The sequence below is a fragment of the Rhincodon typus genome, chromosome 12 (genome assembly GCF_021869965.1).
Source record: "Rhincodon typus isolate 14 chromosome 12, sRhiTyp1.1, whole genome shotgun sequence".
NCBI lineage: Eukaryota > Metazoa > Chordata > Chondrichthyes > Orectolobiformes > Rhincodontidae > Rhincodon > Rhincodon typus.
Window position 1 is genome coordinate 69,088,572 of NC_063343.1, and position 16,008 is coordinate 69,104,579.

Sequence of the window (16,008 nt, forward strand, 5' to 3'; positions counted from 1 at the left end):
ATTGGAAATTGGGACAGGATCAGGCCATTCAGTCCCCCAAACGTGTTCCACCATTCAATGATATCATGGCTGATGTGTGGTCTAACTCCATATCCCTGCCTTTGGTCCATATCCCTTAATACCTTTGCTGAACAAAGAAGTATCTATCTCAGATTTAAAATTAACAACTGATCCAGCACCCATTGCCATTTCTAGGCAAGTGTTCTAGACCTCTACCACCCACTGTGCAGTGGGAAAGGAACAGGCTGGATAGCACAGAAATCATAGAAACTCAATATACTGGAAGAGGTCATTCATGCTGTCATATTCAAACCCATTGGTGTTAAACTGCCTGATAGAAACACAGAAACATAGAAAATAAGAGCAGGAGTAGGCCATTCAGCCCTTCAGGCCTGCACCACCATTCAATATGTTCATGGCTGATCATGCAATCTCAGTATCCCATTCCCACCCTAACCCCATGCCCCCCTGATGTCTTTAGCTATCAGGGCCACATCCAGCTCTCTCTTGAATATATCTAATGAACTGGCTCCAACAACTTTCTGTGGGAGAGAATTCCACAGGTTCACAACTTTCTGAGTGAGAAATTCTTCCTCATCCCAGTCCTGAACGGCTTACCCCTTATTCTTAGACTGTGACCCCTAGTTCTTGACTTCCCCAACATTGGGAACATTCTTCCCACATCTAGCCTGTCCAGTCCCATCAAGATTTTATATGTTTCTATGAGAAATCCCTCATCCTTCTAAATTCCAGTGAGTTCAAGCCCAGTTGATCCAATCTTTCTGATCCCAGCCTCCTATTGCTCAGCCAGTCGTGGCTGTTCAATCAGGATCAAGGACTTTATAAAAATGATGCAAATTGCTACCTCTATCTGATTTTGAGGCTGTGGGTTTGAAGTCAGCACAGCCCATTCCAGCAAAACAGAACAATGTTCATGGAGCTTTTGGGAGAGTTGGAGCCGGATACTCAGGGTAAGTGGGTCTATGAAATCGGAGGATATGGATGTGACATGAGGAGATGAGATCTAGTTGAAGTGAAGATCTTGTGAAGATGAGGAGAGTGAAAGCCTGAAGATGATTGCTTGGTGCATGGTGGTGGTGATAAGGGTCTAGTGGGGAGGTTATCTCAGGGAATAAATATTCCAGCTTGCCAAGGAGCAGCCAATTCCTCAGATATGACAGGAAGGTTTTATAAAATCCCAACTGTTTCACAAAGATCTTTTTAGTAAATTAGGTTGCGTTCTTATCTGTTCTGGCCTACACATGACTCCAGACCCATAGCGATTCCAATGAAAAGCAAAACGTGCCTTACCAATGATGCACGCACTCAGAAATGAATAAAGGAATTATTGTGAAGGATGAAACCAGTTGCTTTGGCAACACACACCCAAGTATTGGCTCCCATTGATTCACTGTTGATTTCAGGTAGTTCAAAGAAAAATATACCGTTCAAGTGAATCTGGGCGTCTGCCTCCGAAGAGTAAAGTTCAACTTATTTAAGGTGCAAATATCTGTTTAATCAGCAACTGTTCTCTTTCGGTGAAATGGAGAAAGGCAGCTCAGTGCTTGATAGGACGGGGTTTTGTAGGGTTAGTAACAATGCACAAATCTGAAATGGTGACAATTTATCCGTGCAAATGAAGTGCTAAGTTATCTGAACTCTGATGTTGATGCATGTGTATGTCTTACTCATATAAAGTAATAAAGGTATTTGCAACTATTTTCCAGTAATATATTCAAAATCCTTTAATATGAAACATATAAAATCCTGAGGGGCCTTGACAAGGTGCGTGTGGAGAGGGCTCAAGGGAGTATCTACAAACTAGAGATTACTGTGTAGAAAAAGGGTCACTTGCTTCAGACAGAGATGGGATTAATTGTTTCTCTCTTGGAGGAATGTAAATCTTTAGAACATTCATTCTGAAGCAGAATCTTTGAATGTCTTTTTAAGGGCAGACATAGATAGATTCTTGATAAGAAAAGGGGTGAAAAGTTATCAGGAACTGTCATGAATGTGGAGTAATCAGATCAGTCATGGTCCTCTTGAATGGTTGAGCAGGCTCAATAGGCAGAATGGCCTACTCCTGTTGCACGTTCGTGTCGGCAATCCTAATCTAGACGTTGCATTGTAGTCCAGAAAAACATTTTCAATGAGTGTTTGCCCTGGCCGTTTGCCAAAGGTTTTGTGCTTGCAATGTTCAAAATGTGTGCTTTAAGGATAGATGTACAAGGATTGTTACCATTTCACAGAATGGAGCGCTTGGTATTGCCCATAAGAAAATAACAGCTAGGAGCAGAAGTAGGCCATTAAGCCCTCGATCTGTACCATTGTACAATTTGCACACTTGCCTTCATTGGTCAATGCATTGAGTATAGGAGTTGGGAGGTCATGCTGCAGCTGTACAGGACATTGGTTAGGCCAGTTTTAGAATACTGCGTCCAGTTCTGGTCTCCCGGTTGTACGAAAAATGTTGTGAAACTTGAAAGGGTTCAGAAAAGATTTCCAAGGATGTTGTGGGGCTTGGAGGGTTTGAGCTATAGGGAGTGGCTAAGTAAGCTGGGGCTATTTTCCCTGGAGTATTGGAGGCTGAGGGGTGACCTTGTAGAGGTTTATAAAATCATGAGGGCATGGATAGGGTGAATAGCAAAGGTATTTTTTCCCCAGGATAGAAGGGTCCAAAATTAGAGGCCATAGCTTTAAGGTAAGAAGGGAAAGATTTAAAAGGGTCCTAACAGGCAACGTTTTAACACAGAGAGTGGTGTGTGTATGGAATGAGCTAACAGAGGAAGTGGTGAAGGCTGGTACAATTACAACATTTAAAAGGCATTTGGATGGGTTCCTGAATAGGAAGGGTTTAGATGGACATGGGACAAATACTGGCAAATGGGACTAGTTAGGATAGTTGGTCAGCATGGATGAGTTGGACTGAAATGTCTGTTTCCACACTGTGTAACTCTATGACTTTATATTTCTATAAAATGATCATAGCTGATCTCATCTCACTCTCAACTCCACTTTCCTGCCCGCTCTCCATTATTCAGTATTACTGTCTCAATGTCAGACCATTCTCTGACTCCCAGACTCTGCTTCCAGGAAGTGCTTTCCAAAACCTTCCAGCCTCTGAGAGAGAAAAAAATCATCTTATCTTTGTGTTAAATACTATGATATCCTTTTTAAAATATTTACTTGATGTCCCGGTGTCCAACATACTCTGGGGGAGTGAATTCCACAGATTCATGATTCTTGAACAGAAGTTAATTTCCCCTCATCTCCATTCTAAATCTGCTGCCCTTCATCCTGAAACTATGACCTTTCATTCTGGATTACTCCTCATGAGGAAACCACCTCTCTACATCTACTTTGTCAATCTCCTTTAGCATCTTATACGCCTCAACTGGATCTCTTCTCATTCTTCGAAACTGCAGGGAGTATAGGCCGAATCTGATCAATTCCCCCTTTATCAGACAAGCTCCATATCACTGGAGCCAACCTGGTGAACTATCTGTAGCTGGTCTTGAGAAGGTGGTTTTGTGCCACTTCCTCAAAATAGCTGAGCAACTTGTGAAGCCATTACAGTCACTTGTCGGCCAGACTGGGTAAAGACAGCAGATTTCCTTCCTTGAAAGACATGAATTAACCATGGATTGTTACCACCAGCTCTGTAGCGGCTCACCTGCTGCAAATTGAGCAATGAGCAGTTAATAGCCCAGTCAGTGAGCCCCATATCCCAGGAACGGAATTTTATTAAAATGTCCAGGCCTTTGGACTTCTAGTCATGGGATATAATCAACATCTAACCACAGAGAGATCTTGATTGGCTGAACAGAAGCAGGCCATTCTGCCCAACTATTCTGTGCCCAGATCATTTCATCCTTTTAGCCCTCCTTATACATGGAGAGCAGACAATGCACAGGTGTGATCTCATATAAATTCAAACCAAGCTTGACATAATAGACAATTATTCACAGAATTACAGGATTATTCATGGTGTAGATGAAGGCCATTCATGCCCATCAGCTCTCCAGATGAGCAGAATGGCTTTGTGCCATTTTCTCATAACCCTACAGATGGTTTCTCATTAAATAATGATCTAATCCTATATCTCATTTTCTCTTCCGTTCTCTTAGAAATGAATCATAGTCCCATGAACCTGCATTGCTACTCTCCGTGGTTTTGGAATTTTCAGCCAATCCCCTTTGCTTGTGTATCCAGTTAATATTCGAATCATCCAAAGCACATTGTAACCTCCTTACAGCCTGTGAAAATGTCACACTGCCATTCAGTCTTTTTCCAGGTTTGTCGTGGATTATAACCAAGCAACAAGGTCCCTCCCACCCTTACCCACAAACCTACACTGTTGTTCTTAATGTGTGGGTGAGCCGTGTTAATCTATACTGTCTCAGACAGGACAGCAAAGCTTTGATCTCTCTTTTAATAATTGGATTTTAAATTTAAAATTGCCTCAAACTCACTTTATTCCACAAATTCAACAAGTTTAGGATGGAGTACAGAGTTAGGAAGCTGATGGGGCAATGAATGAAGAGAGGTCCACTTCGTTTTGCATTTTCCCTGAGTAAAATACCAGAAGCACATGAGGCAAGCAAAATCATCGAATTAGATGCTCTGTCATTTAAAATCAACACCCCTTCCCCCGAGTTCATCAGACCATCAAGTCAATTTGGAACTCAAACTCAGAGTGGGATTGAACACAATGTAATTGCACACAGATTGACAGATTTTTAATCTGTAAAGGAATCCAGGGTTAATTGGAAAGGGCAGGGAAGTGGTGTTGAAGATTATCAGATCATCCATGATCTCATTGAATGCAGAGTGGACTTGGTGGGCTCAATGGCCTACTCCTGCTCCTATGCCTGATGGTCCTGTAGTTTTAGGTCCATTACGCACTCTCGTTTCTTTACGGGAAACCATGGACATTGCGATGAAAACATTCTCAGATGCTATCTGTTGATGTGCTGGGGGAATGTTTGACAGATGAAGATGGGAGAGGCGGGATCATTTGCGGAAACTCAATCCAAATCCCAAGAGAGTCTGGCTGGCTGCTAGAGCAATGCACAACAAACACTGACAATGAAAAGCAATCAGGGTCTAACATTCTGCCATCTTGAGAATTTGCACGGCTCAGTAATAACACAGTTACTGATTAATCACAGCAATCCTTTTCAGTCAATGAGTTTACATCCATCCCCAGTCTAGAGCTGAGAAAATCTCTATGATGGAGAGGGTGGAAAGCCAAGAGCCTAATATCACCATTTATTCTGCTCAGGACTTGACATTCAGCCTGTGTCAACTCTGAACATTATTCATATCTACTGCATCCCAAAATGCTGGCTAAACCGAGTGTACAAAGCTTAAGTTTCGTAAGCTTTCCTTCCAGTTGTCTTATGTGGAATAAAAAAAGGTTCAGCGCAAACAGTTGTAAAGCGTGTTAATACTTAGAGGCAGGCATTCGATCTTCAACATGCTTCCCCTGATCTGACTAACCACAACTGTCAACTGTCTTCATTGTGACTTAAACAGGCCTTTGTAAACAGTTATCATAGCAAAGGCACATCAAGTCGATACATCGTGTACATATAAATGTGAACTAGGAACTGTTTTGCAATGACTTAGAACACTGCACTTTCACTATTGGGACTAGGTAGTGAAATACGTCAGACAACTGACGTTTCATCTCAGGAATCTGGCTTTGAATTGACACCAGGCAGATGGGGTGAAAACCCTTCCTTTCTAACAGCAGATGGTGCTTTTTCTGTTAAAATCAGCAATCCTTTATTCAATCTCTATGTCGAGTACATTAAATGTTAATACAGTTTATAATTTAAAAATAAATAAATACACCTGGCGCTTTTTAATGTTTTCAATAATACATAAAATGCTAGGCTTCAAAGCAACTCCTGAAGGATACCTTTCTCAGTTAATCTGTAAACTCTTCAGGTAGCTGGTGAGATAAATCTCAGGTGGTGAGACTTGAAGGCCTCTCACAATATAATAACACAGGAACATTAAAGGATAAGAGCAGGAATAGTTACTGCAGCCCCCAGAGACTGCTCTGCGAGTCAATGTTATGAAATACTTAGGCCTGATTTCTGCAGAATTTACAAGGTTAAGGGGTGATCTGACTGAAGTCTTCAAGATATTAACAGGAAAAGACAGGGTAGATAAATCCACCAGTTAGAGATTTCTAGAACAAGGGATATAGTCTGAGAATTAGGGCCAGACTGTTCAGGTGAGATGTTAGGAAGCACTTTGACACACAATGGGTGGTAGAAGGTTGGAACTTACTTCCACAAATGGCAGTGGATGCTGGATCAGTTGTCAGGTTTTAATCTGAGAGGGAGGACTTTTTGTAAAACCAGGGTATTAAGGGGTACAGGCCAAAGGCAAGTATAAAGAGTTAGGTCAATAATCCGCCATGATCTTGTTGAATGATAGAGCAGCTCAAGGGGCTGAATGGCCTACTGCTGTTCCTCTGTTCATATGTCCTAAGAGATCAAAAATCTATCGATGTCCGTCTTGGTTATATTCAGAGTTTCCACGTTTGGAGAATGCCAAGCACTCATAAACTTCTTGGTGAAGAAAGTTCTCCTCAGCTTTGTTCTACTCCAGCAACCACTGCTCCTAACAGTGTACCCCTGTATTCTAGATGGCACCGTCAGGAGGAAATGCCCTCTCAGTGTCTCCGTTGTTACTATACTACAAGAGGCCATGAATACAGAGTTATAGAATTCCGACAGTGTAGAAAGAGACCATATGGCCCATTGAGTCTGCATCAAGCCTCCGAACAGCATTCCACCCCAGCCCTCCAGCCCATCCCCATAACACCACATTTACCACGGCTAGTCCATCTAACCTGCATGTCACTGGACTCTGTGGGGCAATTTAGCATGGCCAATCCACCTAACCTGCATATCACTGGAATATGTTAACAATGATAATATAAGTGGTATTGCTACTCATACATTAGCAAAGAGGAACAGAAGGGATCTGAGTGGAGGGAGAGCTGAGCTGTATGAGAGACTTGTATTCAGAAACACACAAGATTCTTTGAAGAGTTGACAGGGTAGATGCAGGAATGTTGTTTCCCCTTGTGAACCAGAGGCATAATCTCAGATTAAGGGGTTGCACATTTAAGACAGAGCTGAGGAAGAATTTCTCCTGTCAAAGAGGAATGAAACTGTGGAATTCTTTGTACAGAGGGCTGTTGAGGCTGGGTCATTAAGTATATTCAAGGTTGAGATAGATTTTTAATCAGTAAGAGATCAAAGGTAACAGAAAAAAGGCAGGAAAGTGGAGTTGAGGATTATCGGGTCAGCCATGATCTCACTGAATGTCAAAGCGGGTTCAATGGGCTGAATGGCCTACTTCTACAGCTATGTCTTATGTTCTTTTGATTCCAATTCACAGACAGAGCTGAAACATTCTGAGGCAGAACGTCTGCAGTGTTTTCTAAGAACAGTCAAGCCCCTCAGAATCTTACCTGTTTCAATCAAGTTGCCTCAGAATGGGATGTTATCCATCCCAGCCTCCCCTGCCCTTGTTGGCCAAGGTGTCATTTTGCAGAGTCACTGGAGGTGAAGTTTAACCCCTGGTATCACCACAGCTTTCTTCATTAGGCAGCAACAAACTGCATCTTTCAGTCCATAAAGCAAGTAAAGACTTGATCACTTCAACGATGCTGCCAGATTAGACGTCAAACTTTCTTTCATAGTGAATGAAACACAACCTGGGAGGAAATGGTTAACTTGTCCCAATTGGAGATCACATTTTGACGTTTGAAATTTAACCTGCAAAGTCAGCAATGTACAGGAAATCAGAGAATGCTTCATACAGGGTAAATAATTTTGCTTCACAACATAATGGACTTCGGGGAATTCTTTCAGAGCACTTAGAGATCCTTTACGAAACTGGGCGTCCAAGAAGAAAACAAAAACACTGATGTTTTGATGGCCAGGTCGTCGAATCTACAACATAGCTGAGATTTCCTACAGAATCCCCAATGTTATAGACACTGTGGGAATTGCTGGGAGCTTCCTCTTGTGCCTGGGATGCTCCCCAAATTATCCGTAGTTACAAATTAGTTCATTGGATGTAAGAGTCACTGACTGGCCAGAATTTACTGTCCATTCCTTATTCCCCAGTGGGAGTTAAGTCTCAAACACATTGCTGTTTATGTGTGTTCTGATGGAGGGTCGTAGGACTTGAAACATTTACTCTGTTTTTCTCTCTGCACAGATGCTGCAGACTTGTCAAGTTTCTCCAGCACTTTCTGTGTGTATTTCAGATCTCCGCAGTTCTTTGTCTTATTTTGTTGCTCTGAGCCTGGAGTCACACGTAGGACAATTGTAAACCAGATGGGTTTTCAGGAACAAAAATGACAATGGTCCATTGTTATCATTCAACAAGTTATTTTTTATCCCAGATTATTTTTATTGAATTCAAATAATACCATTTGCCATGGTGGGATTAGAACCTGTGTCCCCGAAGCATTAACCTGGGGTTCACGATTACTAGCAATGTGATATTACCATCATGTCACTGCCTTTCCAATAATTAAAACAGAGATTTAAGACTACAGTTAAATCAAAAGGAAAAGGTTCGACAGCTAAAATGCTGGATTTCTATAAACTTGAGCCCATTTCGCGCCATCTCCTATCTCACAGTTCATTGCACTACCCCTCCCCCAGCTCTTTTACAGCACTTGGCCTGTTCTGTCACCACCACCCCCCTCACTTCCTGAGACCTGACAAAATACCCCTACATTGCTGGCTCCAACACCAACTTTCCTCATCAAACACGACACCAGCCTCCTGATGGAGCTGACATGACCTACCCTAAACACTACATTTCTCACCTGATTCTCTTCCCACCTGGCATCCTACTTAGCTTGTGTCTGAGCCATCTGGTACCCACTGGTTTGATTTATTGTTATTACCAAAATACAGTGAAATGTATTGTTTTATGTGCTAACCAGACAAATCATTCCTTACATAAGTACATCAGGATAATAGAACAGAATGCAGAATATAGTGTTACAGCTACAGAGAAGGTGCATAATAAGATGAAGTCTAATATATGAGAGGTCCGTTCATAAGTCTAGTAAAAGCAAGGAAGTTGTGCTTAAATTTGTGGGTACGTGTTTTCGAACATTTATAACTTTGCCTGATGGAAGAGTATATAACCAGGGTGGGAGGATTATGTTAACAAGGTGTAGAGCTGGATGAACACAGCAGGCCAAGCAGCATCAGAGGAGCAGGAAGACTGAAGTTTCGGGTCTACACCCTTCATCGCCGGCAGTTCCTACTATCTCTGGGAGGATTATGTTGGCTGCTTTCCCAGGGCAGCTGGAAGTGTAGACAGAGTCAATGGAAGGAAAGCTGGTTTTGTGATGGACTGGGCTGCGATCACAACTCTCTGCAATGTCTTGTGGTCTTGGGCAGAGAAGTTGCCATCCAGATACTTTCTATGGTACATCTATAAAAATAGGTAAGAGTCACTCTGGAGCCCTGTAACTGTTTTGCATCCTGGTGCCCTATTTACCAGACACCCTGCACTTCCCATTCATATTGAGCCTTTCACAAGAACTGTCAATGGGTGTGTCTGTGCTGCTGGACATTCAAATCACAGAATGTACTATGACTGCCCTGATAAAGAGGTTGTGGTTAGCTCTGAGTATCCTGCACGACAAGGGACCTTTCAGAACTAAAGTAGATTTTGTATTTCTGAAGGAGCTATGATTGGAATCTTCTGCCAGAAGTGTGGAACTCTGTCTTAACAGAGAAAGGTCAGAAAACACACAACACCAATTTGTAGTCCAACAAGTTTATTTGAAATCACAAGCTTTCAAAAGCCTTGCTCCTTTTTCAGATGTTAGTGAGAGAGGTGTTATCAGACATTGAATTTATAAGTCAGATATCAAAGGGTCCCACCACTGAGGATGTATTAAACAAACCTAAGATGCTGTTAAATCTTTAACCAGTTAGAAGATTTTAATTGATTAATATGTATATGTGAATTCCCAACTTCTTTCAAGTCACTGCCCTGAGAGAACTAAAGGTTTTATTAGTGTAAAGAAGAGGTAATATTTTAGGTCAGATAATACATGTTACATGTGAGGCCTTTTTTTGGTATCTGTTTGTATTTTGGTTTGGAGTCAGACTGATTTTATTTCTAAATTAGGAATTAATAAAACACCACATTGACTGACTGTCTATAAATTGTGTGCTTTTTGAACAAAATATAACGTATCTGCAAATACAAATTTACCCCATAGATTCACATGAGCTTGTGTGAGTGTGTGTGTGTGCGTGTGTGTGATAGAGAGAGAGAGTGTGTGTGAGTGTGTGAGAAAGAGAGAGGGAGTGTATGTGTGTATGTGTGTGTGTGTGTGTGAGAGAGAGATAGTGTGTGTGCGTGCGTGAGAGAGAGAGAGTGTGTGTATATGTGTGTGTGTGGGTGGATGGGTGGGGAGGTGGGTGTTAGAGAAGAGTTTGGGCTCATGGCGAGGAATCACTGAAACAACTACATAGCGATATCAACAAGTTTAATCCCACCATCAGCTACCATGGGCTACTCTTTAGAATCTGTCTCATTCTTGGACACACGCATCTCCACCCAGCTTTCAGGACAACATCGACCAGAACACCACACAACCATCTCATGGCAACCTCTGTAAGACATGTCAGACCATTGACACGGACACTACCATCACACGTGGGAACACCACCCATCACGCACACGGCAGATACTCATGTGACTCAACCAACGTTGTCTATCTCGTACACTGCAAGGATGCCCCGAGGCATGGTATATTGGTGAGACCATGGAGACGCTATGACAACTCATGAATGGACACTGCACAACAATCACCAGACAGGGATGGTCCCTCCCAGTGGGGGAGCACTTCAGCGGTCAAGGACATTTGGCTTCAAATCCTCAGGTAAACGTCTTGGAAGTCGGACTTCCAGATGCACAACAATGCAGAGTCACTGAGCAGAGGCTGATATCCATTTTCGATATCGGGGATGGCCACAACCAGGATCTTGGATTCAAGTTGCGCTACAGGTGACCCTACCACAAAATACACTCTCACATACCCATTCCACGCAAGCATACATACGCGCGCACACACATACACACACACACACTCTCTCTGTCTCTCTCACACACACACACACTCTCTCTCTCTCTCACACACACACACTCTCTCTCACACACACACACTCCCTCCTTCACACACAAACCCGTCTGACTCCAAACTAAAACAGAGACCAATTCTAAACGAGGTCTGACACCTAACATGCATTGTCTGATGTAAAATATTACCTCTTCTTTACACTAATAAAACCCTTAGCTCTCTCAGGGCAGTGACTTGAAAGAAGTCGGGGATTTACGTATACATGTTAATCAATTAAAACTTTCTAACTGAGTAAAGATTTAACAGCATCTTAAGTTTGTTTGATGCATCTTCAGTGGTGTGACCCTTTGATCATTTACTTACAAATTCTGTGTCTGATACTACCTCTCTCACTAACACCTGATGAAGGAGCAAGGCTCCAAAAGCTTGTGTTTTCAAATAAACCTGTTGGACTATAACCTGGTGTCATGTGATTTCTGACCTTGTCCACTCCAGTCCAACACCGGCACCTCCACATCTTAACGCAGAAAATTAGGAGGAGGTAGCAGTCTGATTGTCATTAGAAAGTCTGGTCCAATACTGCAAAGGTTACAAAAGTTCCTTGGTTTAAAAGGTCACATGTATGCATTGATTTAGCTTGGTGTTTATGTTATTGTTTTAAAGCTGTGTGTAATATTTAAACCATTAAAGGCGACTTTGATTAATTGATGTAGAAAATAGTGGCTCTCTGTTGCCCAGGCACACGAATCACTCAAATTGCTGTTTCCCTACTGTCCTCAGGCTGTTTTCGAGACAAAATAAATGTTCAGATTTGATTAAGTGAAAACTCACACCAAAGCAAATGATAGCACTGTTTAAAGGCTCAAAAACACCTAGAAATGATAAGCTACAGAGTATGCTTTATTTAAAGTAAAGACAAAGCTGCAGAAGGCATATGAATGAAGAAGGAAATGTGAAGTAAAAGAATGGTATACATTTAGTTCGAACGTAATCATATCATTCAGAATAGTTTTTCTGCACTTTCCCATCAACTAAAAGACTTTGTAAAAACATGAAAGAAACACACACAAAGAACTGTGGGTACTGAGACAAAAACAGAAAATGCTGGAAAAACTCAGCAGGTCTGGCCACATCTGTGGAGAGAGAAACAGAGTTAATGTTTCCAGCCCAGTTCTGAAGAAGGGTCACTGGACTCAAAACATTAACTTTGCTTTCTCCCCACAGATGCCTTCTGAGTTTCTCTCGTATTTTCAGTTCATGAACAAGAAGACTTTACTGCTGAATAATTGCTATTTATTTTCAAAACTGGACAGCTATGCAATGTAGAGCTGGAATAAGTGACTGAATCACCTGTTATAAACACAGCTTGGGAAGAGAGAGTGCATCAATATACTGGTGGAAGGTGTCCATAGTCATCCTCAAATCATTATGCTCTGAACCACTGGAATATGTGGAGAGCTCCTCATTACAATTTACCATCAATAAGGTGCTCTCCTTTCCCCATAACTCGATTGCGGATTGTACCTAAGGCTCAGTTGATATTTTTTGCCCATACATAGGATGTGTCATTGCTGGCTGGGCAGCATTTATCAACCATCACTAACTGGCCTGAGACCAGTTCCAAGTCAACCACTTTGCTGTGAGTCTGGAGTCACATGTAGATCATAACAAAGTGTGGAGCCGGTGGAACACAGCAGGCCAGGCAACATCAGAGGAAAGTTGATGCTTTGGTTTGGAACCCTTCTTTATTTTCTGAAGTGGACTACTTCCACTGGTTGTAGATTCTAGAACTAGGGGTGGAGTCTGAGAATGAGGACGAGATCGTTCACGAGACTTGTTAAGAAGCACTTCTACACAAAGGGAGGGAGAGGTTTGGAACTTTCTTCCACAAACGGCAGTGAATGCTGGGTCAGTTAATTTGAAATCTGAGAGAGATAAGTTTGTGTTAAGCAACGATATTAAGGGATATGGGCCAAAGGCAGGTATTAGATCTAGGCCATAGATGAGCCATTGAACAGTGGAACAGGCTCCAGAGACTGAATGGCCTACTCCAGTTCCTATGTTCCACTGCCTAAATGAGTAATGGAGGCAGAAATGCTCGTAGAATTTAAGAAATGTTCAGATGTACATTTGTGATGCCAAGATCTACAAGGCTATGGGCCAAGTGCTAGAAAATGGGGTTAGAATAGTTGGGTGAGAGATAGTAGGAACTGCAGATGCTGGAGAATCTGAGATAAAAGGTGTGGAGCTGGATGAACACAGCAGGCCAAGCAGCATCAGAGGAGCCGGAAAGCTGACATTTCAGGCCTAGACCCTTCTTCAGAAAAATCATTTTCCTGATCCTCTGTTGCTGCTCGGCCTGCTGTGTTCATCCAGCTCTACACCTTGTCATCTTAGAATAGTTGGGTGATCGTTTTTGACTGGCACAGACTCAATGGACTGAAGGACCTTTTTAAGAGCATAGAACAGTACAGCAAAAGAACAGGCCCTTCAGCCCATCATGTCTGTGCTGACCATGATGCCATTCTAAACAAATCCCATCTGCCGGCACATAGTTCATGCGTCTGTCTAAATGCCTCTTAAACATTGCCATCATATCTGCTTCTATTACCTACCCTGACAGTGCATTCCATACACTTAACCCACTCCCCGTTAACAAAAAATCTTGCCTCATATATCTCCTTTAAACTTTTCCCCCTTACCTTAAACAAATGCCCTCTAGTATTTGACATTTCCACTCTGGGAAAAAATCTCCGATAATCCACCCTAACCATGCCGCATATAATTTCATATAGTTCTATTAAGTCACCCCTCAGCCTCTGATGCTATAGCAAAAACAATCCAAGTTTGTGCAACCTCTCCTTGTAGCAAATACGCTCCAATCCGGGCAACATCCTGGTAACCCTCTTTTACTCAGTGCCCTGACTGATGAAGGCAATCATACCACACATTTTCTTAACCACTTTAATCACTTGTGTTGCCGCTTTCAGGGAGCTATGAACTTGCATCCCAAGGTCCCTCTGTATATCAATGCTCCTCAGGGTCCTATCATTTACTGTGTACTTTTTCTTGGATTTGACCTCCCAAAAATGCATGACTTTACATTTTTCCAGATTAAACTCCACTTGCCATTTCTCCACCCAACTTTTCAACTGATCTATATCCTGCTGTATTCTTCGACAACCGTCTTCACTATCTACAACTAAACCAACGATTGTGTAGTCTGCAAACTTCCCAATCAAATCACCTACATTTTCATTCAAATCATTTTTACATATTGCAAACAACAGAGATCCCAACACTAATTCTTGTGGAACGCCACTGATCACAGATCTCCTGTCACAAAAGCACCCCTCTACAACCACCTTCTGCCTACAACGACCAAATCAATTTTGTATCCAACTTACCAACTCACCATGGATGCTATGCAACTTAATCTTCTGGAGCAGTCTACCATGAGTGACCCTGCCAGATGCTTCAGTAAAGTCCACGTAGACAACACACACTGCCCTACTCTCATCAAATATCTTGGTCACTTCCTCAACAAAACCCAATTAGGTTTATAAGACAAGACTTCCCCTGCATAAAGTCAGGTCAATGATGCCTAATAAGTTCATGCTTTTCCAAACGTGAGTAAATCCTGTTGCTCAGAATTTTCTCCAATAATTCCCTGCCACTGATGTAAAGCTCACTGGCATATAATACCCTTGTTCATCCCTGCTGTCCCTCTTAAACAGAGGAACAACACTGGCTATTCTCCAGTCTTCTAGACCTCACCTTTTCTGTGCTGTAGACCTCTATAACTCTAATAGACACTACTAGACTTTTGCATAAAAGTTAAGACTAATGCTCCAATGTGAATCTGAATTAGTGCTGCACTCTTGGAAGTGTTATTTTTCAGATGAGATACTAAACCAATGATCCATTTGTCACTGTGTATTATTCCCTCTGTGATGATATAAGTCTGGTCACGATTTAAGCTCACTTTGCTTGAAAGACCAAGTCAGAACCTAAGGTAACAGAAACTCCAAGAAGATGAGCTGAGGGAAATATGAATGAAGACATTTTGTAATTGCAGAGGTATTTTAAAATGTTGTAAGTGTACCTGGCACCCACTTAGAAACTAGTGTTGTAACAACTATATTTAAAATATCCAACACACAACACCATCATGATAGGCCAACTGAAACCTACATTGACTTTTCACCTCAAAGTGAAAGATCTCAGTTTAAGAATAGCGGGGAAGCTGTCTCTGGCATCACTTGCTAAAAGTAAACCCTCAAAGTACATTGAAAACTCAAAATAAAAAGTGAAAGGAGCTGCAGATGCTGGAAATCAGAAACAAAAACAGAAATTGCTGGAAAGGCTCAGCAGGTCTGGCAGAATCTGTTGACAGAAATCACAATTAACGTTTTGGGTCCGGTGATCCTTCCTCAGAATGGCAAAAGCACAGATACAAGGCAAATATTGTGGATGCTGGAAATCTGAAACTCAGCAGGCCTGGCAGCTTCTGTGGAGAGAGAAACAGTGTTGACATTTCAAATCCAATGACCCTTCTTCAGAATTGATAGCAATGAGAAAAGGTGGTATTTATATTGTTGATGTTGGGGGGAGCGTGTTTCAGCGAGTACAGAGTATGAACACGCCCCCTACCCTACCCCACCACCCATATCTTTAACGTATCTTCATGCTCCAGTCCTTGACATGAAATGGTCTGCCATCAGCACAGTCAGCACATTTTTACCCCACCCCTACCACATAGTCCCCACCTACTCAGCTTCTTTTCTTCCCTGGCTCACTATTGACATTCCCTTTATTTACTTAACTTCTCTCTCTGGTCTCCCTCTCCACCT